The following is an 11,733-nucleotide window of genomic DNA, read 5'->3' as shown; positions in this document are numbered from 1 at the left end:
GTGCAATTTCAGGCAGTCTAGAGACCACAATGGCAGGGGATTGCAGTTCTGGAGAGGTGGCTGGAGCTGCCAAAGTCTGCACTGAGGGGATGGCTTTCAGGAGCTGATTTGCTTCTGGTACATTGGTTGAGTTGTGTGGGTGGGAGACAAATGGGCTCCATTTTTTTAGAGCAGAAATGTTTTTTCTGTCTTATTAATGTGTCAGACCCCATAGCCACACAATTTGCAGAGGTTCTTTGTTTAGTATTTTAATTCCCAAAAGGCTAAATGGAGGTGAAGAGCAAGCTACTCCTTTCTATACACCTTCCAGGAAAAGGCAAAGGGAGGCATCACTGTGAGACCTGGGTCCAGTTCTCTGCCAAGGGACTTGCTGAGTAGTTCACATCAGAGGGTGGTGGAGCCCTGCAACAGATTGTCCAGGAAAGTTGTCATGGCGCCAAGCCTGACAATATTCAAGAAGCCTTTGGACATGGCTCTCAGGCACATAGTGTGAATGTCGGGGTTGTCCTATGCTGGGACAGGAGATGGACTCGATGATCTTTGTGAGCCCCTTCCAACTCGGGGCATTCTATGATTAATCATAACTGTTCTTCCCTAAGGGAGTCACTGTTTCCTGCTTGTCCATGTTGTCAGCTGCCTGCTTTGTCATGGTTGTTTGCATGAACCTTTTAATTGGTAAAACAAAGGAAACTTTTAATGTCTCCTGCTCTGGATAAGAGTGTGTGTCTGGAGCCTGATTTCTCCTCTGTAGCAGCCACAACTCCATAAGATGAAGACCATCTAGGGATGACCAACATTAGCTCTCCATGCAGGCTTCCCTTTGCTGTGCTGCCTCGTACGTGGAGGGCATACAGAAGGGTTCCTGCACTTCTCCAGGAGCATGGGCTCTGTTACATTCAGATGTGCTAAAATCAATAGGTCAGTTAGCATGTACAAATAAACAGAACTACCAGCAATAAGGAGAGTTTCCTTGAGTGAGTCACAATGGTGAACACGAGCTTTCCCTGAATTCTTCAGCCTCTAAGTAACAATTCCTAGATGAACGAAGTTAACTGGGGCTAGATCATGGAATCATAGAATCATTTGGTTGGAAAAGACATTTGAGATCATTGTGTTCAACCATACCTGACCACTACTAAACTATATCCCTGAGCACATCATGTACCTGTCTTTTAAATTCCTCTGAGGATGGGGACTCAACCACTTCCCTGGGCAGCCCATTCTAGTGCCTGATAACCCTTTGAGTGAACGAATTTTTCCTAATATCCAATCTAAACCTCCTCTGGTGCAATTTGAGGCCATCTCCTCTTGTCTTATCACTTGTTACTTGGGAGAAGAGACCAACACTTCTTTCACTACAACCTCCTTTTAGGTAGTTGTAGACAGTGATAAGATCTTAGACAGTGATGAGGTCTCCCCGTGTCCTGGCCTCTGGTAGATAGGCTTCCTCTAGAGGGGTCAGCTGAGATCTCTAGATTCTTGTTTGACCTTCATCCAAAACGCATCTCTCAGTTCCTGGGCAGAAACACGGATTGTATTGTCCACTCTGTGCCAGGACACCACCTGTCCAGACAGTGCTATAGGCACAGCAAGCAGCCATGGCCTCACCTATATACCCAATCTGAAGTCTGTGTTACTGACTGGTCTAAACCCTCTTACCAGGGAATGGAAAGGAGACAGCAGTGAAGATTTTTTTTCCATGCGATGGGAGTCTGCCAGCTGAGGTGGTGCTCCTGGCTCTCTTGAGTGAGAATGTGCAGGGAGACTTCAAGCTGAAGTGGGGTTGGTATGGTTTAGATAGTGGAAACAGCAGTGCTCTTCAGTTTCTGCAGGAGAACTTCAGATGTGCTTTGGGACCACAACTGTTCTGACAAGTGCAAACTGTTTGGGATGGGATCAGCCAGAATCTAGCCCCACATCTTGCTGGGTGAATGGATCCAGGCACTGTTGGTGGAAATCTTCTGAAAGATATCAGTGTTATTTGTCCAAGGGAAGATAGCAAGTTACATGCCTTGTTTTGGGGTACATGCATGTGATGTTTAGCACAACAACATCCCGGAGACTAGTGATTCCTCTGATAACCTATGGTGGCAAAAATTGGACCTTTATAATGTAAGGCAACCATTTTGCAAAAGCTAATGCTCAAAGTCTTGACATTACTTCCTCTTCGGTGAGCCTGCCTGTCCTTGGGAACTGTGGTGTCTGTGTGGAGTATATCACAGCTCCACACAGGGTGGCTGAGCAAAACCGGGAGCTGAGATGTCCTTTGACTGCCCTTTGTCACAGTGATTGAGTCAGGAAGGGTGTTTAGTCAGGTCTCTTTAGGGCAGGATGAAGAGAATTTTAGAGGATAGTGGTCTCTTGCTCGTTGGATGCCTGCATACAGGAATCAGCAATCCCACGTTCCTGTAGAGCAGTTCCTGTAGACAGTGACTGTCATTTTACAGTTTTAATTCTGCATGACTTTCTACATGTTATCCCAGGGACTTACTCGCTCCTTATGCCAAAAGTGGAAAAGGGCTCTGGTCAAACAGTGGAGCAGTGTCTGCTGTGAAACTGCCTTGGGGGACTTAGGGTAAGTTGTTGTCAGCAGGTCCCTGACTAGTGCTACTGGGCTCCAGCAATTCCCATCATAGGTAATGTGCTACGTGGAGAGAGTTATCTAGGAGAAGAGGCTCTACTCATGTTGCACAGGGAATGCTCAGGGCAGAAGTGGCTGAAGCAAAAGGAGCAGAAAGAAGGGACAACACTTTAGTAGAGTCGTGCATGGACCCTGGGATGGTCTCTCCTGAAGCCAGCACTCCAAGAAACAGAGGGAAACAGTAAGAGATAGCAGGGTCCTCTAGAGTTATCCATTCAACCTCCTAGCCCAAGCTGAGTTACCTGGGCCTGGTTGTAAAGAAACATGTCCAGATGACTTTTGAATATCCTCAAGGATGGAGACTCCAAAACCTCTCAGGGCAACCTGTGCCAAGGCTTGGTTACGCTAACAGTGAACAAGTGTTCCCTGATGTACAAACATTACCTCCTGTGCTTCAGCTTGTGCCCACTGTCTCTTGTTCTGTCATTGTGCACCACTGAGAAGTGCCTGGCTCTGGCTTCTTTGCATCCTCTCTGTCCTTGGAGATATCCAACACCCACCTGGGCAGGGCCGTAAACCTGGCTGAATCCACTTTGACCAGAGGTTGGACCAGAGACCTCCAGGGGCCCTTTGAAACCTTCATTTTGATGTGATTTGATGGTGCACCCTAAGGGCAGTACCTTAAGGGCACCTCATTGGAAACCAATGAGGAGACCAAGCCACCACTCACCCAGCAGCTGCAGCATGGAGTTAAAGAATACAATGATGGCAAATTTTGTCCGGATTTCTTGTTAGGCGGAGAATACTTCTTACAAGAAGTCTTTAACTTTGATTACTACAAACACTCCAGTCAAAGGCGCTCAGCAGGTAGCTATGGCAACCCCTGAGATAAGTGGTCTAAAATATACCAGGTAAAATAATGAGGGGATAATAATACGGTTTTAGTTCAAATAAACTATTAAGTGTGACTAATGGTTTTACATTTAAAAAATATTCATACATCGTATTTCTGGGCTATAAATTAGTAATGGTTCAAGGCCTATTGTTCATCCCACTGCTGTAGGTGGTCTCCAAAGAATACTGTTAATATATGCCTCCTGCCTTTGTTAACCCAGAAAAAAAAAAAAAGCCTTGTAGCTCTGCAAAATAAAACTTAGAGGGAGAAGAGGGAGGGGGAAGGGCTTAGGGAGGTAAGATTATCCATGCAGGGAGAGATACGGCCCCATTGCAGAGGCTGACCTGACTAATTTAGTGTGATTCTCTCCTCAATACTTTTTTTCCCCAAAATCATGTGTACTGGACTCTAATCAAAACCAGCAATTAGCAGCTGGATGATAAGTGGTGAGCATACTCAGGTTGCGAAGGTCATTACCTAAGGAAAGCATGTGGTTTAAATGTCTCATGTATTTTTCTTACCTTGTGGCAGGGAAAAGTGCAGCTGGGATTCCCTGGTCCTGAGGAGCTGGCCTCCTGTAATTCCTCCTCAGGCAGGATTGCTAGCCTGCTAGTGCAAGAAAGAAGAACTGAACTTTGCTGGAGATACTCATGCTGTTTCTGGTAAACCTTTAGACATTTTGACTTTCAGCATACACCCACAAGAAAAGTGGGAGACTATCTTCCCCCCTACCCTTCTTTTCTCCATATAGGCTTCCTGTCTTCATAGACTCATGGAATTGTTTGGGTTGGAAAGGACCTTAAAATCCATACAGTTCCAACCCCCCCTGCCATGGTCAGGGATACCTTCCACTGGATCAGGATGCTAAAAGCCCCATCCAGCCTGGCCTTGAACACCTCCAGGGATGGGGCATACGTGGCTTCTCTGAGCAGCCTGTACCAGTGCCTCACCACCCTCACAGGAAAACATTTCTCCCTAATACCTAATCTAAATCTGCCCTCTTTCAGCTTAAAGCTGTTCCCTCTAATCCTACCCCTGCATTCCCTAATCAAGAGCCTCTCCCCACCTTTCCTGGAGCCCCTTTCCATACTGGAAGGCTGCTTTATGCTCTCCCCAGAGCTTTCTCTTCTCCAGGTTGAACAAACCCGACTCTCTCAACCTGTGCTCAGATGGCAGGTGCTCCGGGCCTTGGCTCATCTTTGTGGCCTCCTCTGGACTTGCTCTATAGATCCATGCCCTTCCTGTGCTGAGGACTCCAGATCTCATCATCTTCATCCTCTTCAGAGCACAGACTGTCTCTTCTAAGCTTTCTTTTTCCTTTTGACTGTGCTTCACGCAGAAACAAATAGACCTGTCCTAACGTCAGGGAAGAATTCATCCTTCAGACCTGGCAACTACTTCAAGGATTTTGGATCATAAATCCTGCAGTAATCCTTGCAATTTATTGGGTTGCTTCACCTTGAAGCATCTAATACATAAAGGATTATGATGTTATTTTTTTTCCAAAGTACCAGTACTTTGGAAGTACCTTATGAAGCAGACATAGTAAACAAAAAGTGGTAATGCTGTTTGGGTATTCTCCCTCATTTCCAGGTAGTTACAGAAACCCCAGAAGGTCATAAGTAAAGGGGCTTTGTTGAGTTACCTTTTCCTATAAATATAAAAGAATATTTGAGTGTATCTTAGGCCAATGGAGAGGATCATGTGAGAAAAACAGAGTTCTCTGTGGGGATACTTTTCTAAAAGGACTTTGTCATTGGTTTTTATTTTTCAGAGGCTCTTCCTGACCAATTTAAATTCCTCCTCTAGGAGCTCTAATTATCTCTGTATGCTTGTTATTGTCAGTTGTTGCCTCTGAAAGAAGTTAGCTCTGTATCACAGCAACAGTGTCTTAAATAATGCAGTGTGCAGTGTTTAATCAGCCATCACCCAGGGCAAGATTTTGCAGGTAGGGAAGGGAGGGGAAGGAGCAGAAGATGGAAGACCTTCGTCCTCTCAAGCAGTGGATCCCAGCAGATGAGGACAGGTACAACCCAGCCCTCTGCACAACCCAGCAATGTCTCTCTTTTGCCTGGTGGTCTCTCCTGCCCTTTCCACACTGCTGCATTTCACCAATCATCCTACAGTGCTTTGGATTTGTTGCTGGTCAAGGAGGATTTGGACCATCCTCCTCCCTATTAGTATTATCTGCTTCTGTCTCTAAGGCATTTAGAGATGAAGGCTCATAGAGGTGCTCTGAGCAAAGCTGAGTGCTTTCTTAGACCTGGGTTGAACTGAAGATCAAAGTTCTGCATCTGTCTGTTCAACTGGACTTCAGCCTCCCTTTACTCATTGAGGGTTGCCCCTCTGGGCTTGACACAGCGTGGCCTGGATGTCAGGCAAGACGATGCCTAGGACCATGAGTAGTTCATTTTTTAGACCCTGTGATCCTTGGTGGTCATAACTAGCTTTTTCTTTTGTTTTCTCTGAGTTCCTTTTGCTGCCTACATATTGCCCCTCTGAGTTTTGGACTAAGGCTTTCTCACTCTCTCCTTTCCTAGGCTGCTGAAACACTGTTCATACAATAAAAAAAAAAGCCAAAGCTGAGATTCACTGTTGAATTTTAATTCTCTTGTTGGCTGGTGATAGGGAATTATCCTGTGAAAGTCAATGGACACTGACACTTTCCTTCTGGCCAAGTGCTAAACTGAGTGTTTTAACACCGACAGCCAAGCCATGCACTGCAGTCCCCTAAATCTCATCCTGCTCCATCCCTTTCCTCCAGCCTTGGGGACAAAGCCGTCTGGGTGTCCCACCTCTACCTCTGGATGTTGACACCCTGTTAGCTGTAGTATGTGCAGCAGGAGAGTGAGACAAGCATGGATGACCCTGCAGGAAATGCTGGTGGCATAAATATTTTATATTTAAATGACTATTATCCACCAAGACTTGTTTTTATGTTAATGTAAACTAAAAGCCAGAAAATAAGAGGTAAATAAAAGGAGAGAAGAAGGAGTAATTCTCACAATGGTACCAGGCAGTTTTTTCCAAAGTGGAACCTGCAATATCACTAGAGCATGCAAAGCCATGGGGAAAATATTATAGACAAAGCAGGTGGAAAATACTGCCCCAGAGCGTCTGGACAACACTGCTGTGGGAATTTTAGTGAGGGGTTGCAGATCTGAGAGAGAAAGGCAGGCTGGAGGACTGCAAATCGAAGGCTCTGAGTGCTGCAAAAGTGAAGGTGCTGTGGAACTCTCCACAATATGGCACCTTCTTTGCTTTTTGGTCTCACTCCTGTAGCTGGCAGGTTCTGAGGAACAGGCTGACTTAATGGGAGTTCTGGGAAATGGCCATGCCTCAGGCCCTTTGCCTTTCTGGACTCTAAAAGTATCAAATTGCTGCACATTGAGAGTAGCAGTACTGGGTATTACTCACCAGCAATGTCATGACTTGGGTTTTGTCTGGTTTCTGTAAACAGGGTTGTGTAGTATCATCCCCTAGTTGTTTGTTTTTAGTTTTTTTCAGGGAAGGATGTAGTCTCACCAAAATCCAGCTTCTTATTCATCTGTGATGGTGATGATTTCTGAAGCTGGTGGGGGAGAAGAGAGCGATGAACAGCTTGGTGGCAGCTTGTAGAGGTGAATGGATGTGATGGCTCCTGTGTTTGTGGGACAGAGAGGAGTGGAAATAAAGGGAAGTTGAGAGACAGGTTGAATTTCCTGGGCTGTGGAGCAGATACCACAGAGACTGTGTCATTACTCCATAAAGTGACATTGTTAGAGAGACCGAAGGACTGACACCAGAACTACTTTGAGTGACAGTATTAAGCCTTGCCATGGGTGCCATGACTCTCCTCTGAGTTTTGTGCAGCAGGGAACATAAAGAGGCATTTGGAAGAAAATGCATTTTGCATGCTTTAACATCCTTACCTGTTAAAGCACAGCTTACGTGTGTTTGTTGCAGTATGCCATGCAAACATTTCTTGACTCCAATAGTTGATTATCCACACAGTTAGGTGTTTGCATGAGCACTTCAGAAGGTGAAGTGATCTTCACTCCTCCTCCGAGCTATTTGAGGACCTCTTGTCCCCTTGAAACAGGACAAGAGATTGCTCAGTCCAGCTGAAGAAAGGTGATAATGTTTCATATTTGTTCTGTGCTATTGATTTTAAGTAATCCAAGCTCCACTTAGAAGTAGGAAATAAAACAAGGTGAGAAAATATTCTCTGAAAACACTGGAGGTATCTAGGTGCTGATGAAAAGGTGAAATGTGCATGATTTTTGCCACTGTTGTCCGAATCACCTCAAATCAATTAGCTATGGAATTGGCCATTGATCTTTTTTCCCCCTTCCTAATTAGAAAAGAGTCTAAATCCATTTTGATTTCAAAAAAATCTAGAATCAAAAAGCAAAGGATGGAAGGAGAGGAATGGGAATGACACATGGCAGTTGTGTTATGGAAACCGCCTTTTTCCCTAAGAATACTTTTGGTTTGTTAGAAGCTTTCATTTTTTTTGGAAGGAAAAATAGGAAAATAATTTCCTGCCTGGCTCTCATTGTTGCTTCAGCAGAGAGAGACCGCAGAAAGGGAGTTGGTCAATGTGCTTCATGAGTGTTCAGTCAAAAAGTATATTGCTTTGCTCTGTCCCCCGTAGAAACTTCCTTGTTGTACTTTTGAGCATAGATCTGATAGGATGAGTCCAGAGGAGGCCATGAAGATGATAACAAGGCTGGAGCACCTCCCATGTGGGGACAAGCTGAGAGACTTGTGCTTGTTCAGCCTAGAGAAAAGAAGGGTCTGGGGAGACCTTATAGCAGCCTTCCAGTACTGAAAGGGGCTACAGGGAAGCTGGGTTAGGACTCTTCATCAGGGAGTGCAAGGTTAGGGTGAGGAGGAATGGTTTTAAGCTGGAAGAGGGGAGATTTAGATGAGATATTAGGAAGAAAGATTTTCTTGTGAGTGTGGTGAAGCACTGGCCCAGGTTGCCCAGAGAAATTATGGATGCCCCATCCCTCGACCTGTTCAAGGCCAGGATGGATGGGGAAGTTGTCCCTGCCCATGGCAGGGTGGGTTGGAACTGCATGATCTTTAAGGTCCCTTCCAACCCAAACCATTCTATGATTCTCTTCAATATCACTGTTGTTTTCTTCCTTGCCGCACTGGTATTTCTATGTAGTTTTTCTTTCCTCTGGCCTATGGTTGCCTCCTGTCCACTACCCATATTTCTTTCTATCACCAATCCCAGCAGCGGTGATGAAGAGCAGAAGTCAAAGTGGTTGCAGTTTGTTGTGTCTCAGGGTGGCTTTTCACAGTGGCTGCAGAACCTGTCAGCTTGGTTATGTACTTCCTCCCCGTAATGCATTACAACTGGGGCTCCACAGCTTGGTGAGTGGACAAAATGCCCTTCATCATTTGTCGTACTTAAAACATATTCTAATTCAAGTGACAGCTCCCCATATCCCAGCTTGCTTTAAGTGACAGCAAGGGAATGCTTTGTTCAAGCTAAGGACAAAAAAAGAGGACACTTTTCAGTCTTTCTGTAAAATGTCAATGAATAGAGTGCCTCAGAAAATGTATTCTGGTCTCCACAAGTAAAAGCTTTAATTCTGAGGTGGAGACACACAAGAATGAGACTGATTCTCTGCTTCCAGTGCAAATTCCTTTGTAACTGAGCTGCTATTAGCAGCTGTGGGGTAGTGGACTGTGTGTTTTTATGGACCAGTAATAGATGCCTAGAGTGATTGGAAGCAATCAGCCTTGAGCCTAGAATTTTACAAAGCCCCAGATGTGTAAAATGTCAAGCCACTGAAGACTGCCCTTCTCAGACTTATAATACCACATGCTCCAGGAAAGCAAACCAGCTGCTAACTAATGGGGAACAGGCAAAAGACCTGTAGCCATGGTGTTGTGTATGGCCTGGGTCACTGCCAGCCTTATCAGAAGGGTTGTTGTGATTGCTCCAGTCTATAGTTTCCCCTGGGGTTAATTATACCAATTACCTGAAAGAAGGTTGTGGTGAGCTGGATGCTGGTCTCTTCTCCCAAGAAACAAGGATAGGATGAGAGGAAATGGCCTGAAGTTGTGCCTGGGGAGGTTTAGATTGGATATTGGGACAAGTTTCTTTACTGAAAGAGGGAGGGAGAATTGGAACAGGCTGCCCAGGGAAGTGGTGGAATCACCATCCTTGAAGGCATTCAGAAAACATGTAGACATGGCTTTTGGGGAGGTAGGCACAGTAGTATTGGGCTGATGGTTGGACTGGGTGGTCATAGAGGTCTTTTCCAACCTTAATGATTTTATAAATTGAGTGGTAGTGAATGGTATGAACAGAGTAGGGCATGGTAGATGTGGCAATGGTCTGGCAGTTCCTTACAGTGTCATGGAGGTTTTGTGTGTTTGAGATGTGTCTGTTTTGCTAGAGCAGGGCATGAGCTGTCACAGAGGTGAAGCTTGTGACTAATACGGGACTCTATGTAAATGAATTTTCCAAACTACCTTTCTGGGTTGGGTATTACCACTGAGCCTGCAGCAGAGGTGAGCTTTGTTGTGCAGGAGTATACTTGCTTTCATTGCAATGCTCATGGGTCCTGCAGCCCAACCATGCAAAATTGTACTGAATTTGGAGATGCTTTTTGACTAAAAGCAGTATCTGTTATCTGACATTTTCCATTGTTAATTGGGACATCTCTTGCTGCTGTCTTTCTTCTGGTACCCAGGAACGGGCCAAACACATTGCTGTCTTCTCTGTGTGTTCAGCAGCCACAAGTGCACACAAATCCATGCATATATGGGGAGTTCAGTGATGGTGTTCAAAGTCAACATCCAACAATGCAAGTGGGCACTGTGTACGGCACCTAGGATAAGCAGGATCCTGGGCTGAAAGTGCTGCTGCCCTGGTGCTTCTCAAAAACCTCTCACATGTTTCCTTCTCTAGCATGCAGTGAGCCTTTTGACTTTGGACCCATCTAGCAAATAGGAGAAATTATGATTCTGATATAAAAAAGATTCAGCTGATGAAGGGAGTAGAATGGGGAGGCATTTAGTGTTCCTCAAGGGAGAAATCACTTGGAAAAGAAGGAGTAAGTTGTGCTTAAAAATAGATGCTGAAGTGTTTAAGGCCAGAGGAGAAACTCAAATCAAGGCATTCTCCATTTTGCAACTGCAATGAAGACAAATTTCTAATACTTTAATAAAGAGAAGTCTATTAACCATAGCCTATGCTTACCAGGGGCTCTCTGTTGTGCTGCAGCAGCGTGAGATGGATAACTTTGCAACTTTGACCTGAATTGATATTGCACAGTGTTAGATAGATGCAGCAGTAAGATATTTCTTTCTTGGCAGTGCTCTACTTCATCCAGAAAAGGCATTGTATCTCTCTTGCTTTATGCTTTCTTTTGTTTTAGTAGCTGAAATCGGATTTCAGGTGAGACTGGGGATATCAGAACAGATAACAGAACAGAGGTTCCTAGTGCAAGTCATTCCTAGGACCTGCAAAAGATGGCAAAAGAATCACAGTTTGAGCCAGAAAGGCCCTTAAAGTTCATCCCATTCCAACCCTTCTGCCATGGACAGGGACACCTTCTACCACATCAGGTTGCTCAAAGCCTCATCCAGCCTTGAACACTGCTAGGGATGGGGCATCCACAACTTCTCTGGGCAACCTGTGCCAGTGCCTCACCACTCTCACAAGAAAATATTTCTTCTTAATATCTCATCTCATCTCAATCTCCCCTCTTTCAACTTAAAGCCATTAACTCTCATGCTATCCCAGCACTCCCTGATAAAGAGCCCCTCCACAGCTTTCCTGTGGCCCATTTCAGTACTGGAAGGCTGCTATGAGGTCTCCCTCGAGCCTCCTCTTCTCCCCTCCACAGCTTTCCTGGGGAACATGTGCTATGAAAATCCTTCATGGCCCAGTAATGGGTTTTCTTGTCACATTTAGAGGTGTAGGGATTTCTGTGTGAAAGAGTAGCTGCTGATTGAGAGGTATCAATACTATTAAGAGTCCAGTTAATTAATAACGCTCTCAAATCTGATCATAGGTGCTGTAGGGTGCTGACACCTGGGAGTTTTCCTTTTTTGACTCTTTTCTTTCTCAGTAAAATTAAAAATTTGTTGAGGACTGCTAGTTGCTCTGTTTCTCCCAGTGTAGCAAAGGAGATTTTGATTGTTTGGAAGAGAACTCTAGGTGAAAGGAGCAAAGGAGTGCCAACTGCATGAAATTTACAAGGTAAAGTGTTGGATTTTGCACCTAGGACATGACAGCCCTGGATGT

The sequence above is a fragment of the Cuculus canorus genome, chromosome 3 (genome assembly GCF_017976375.1).
Source record: "Cuculus canorus isolate bCucCan1 chromosome 3, bCucCan1.pri, whole genome shotgun sequence".
Taxonomy (NCBI): domain Eukaryota; kingdom Metazoa; phylum Chordata; class Aves; order Cuculiformes; family Cuculidae; genus Cuculus; species Cuculus canorus.
Note: the sequence above shows the minus strand (reverse complement) of the source record.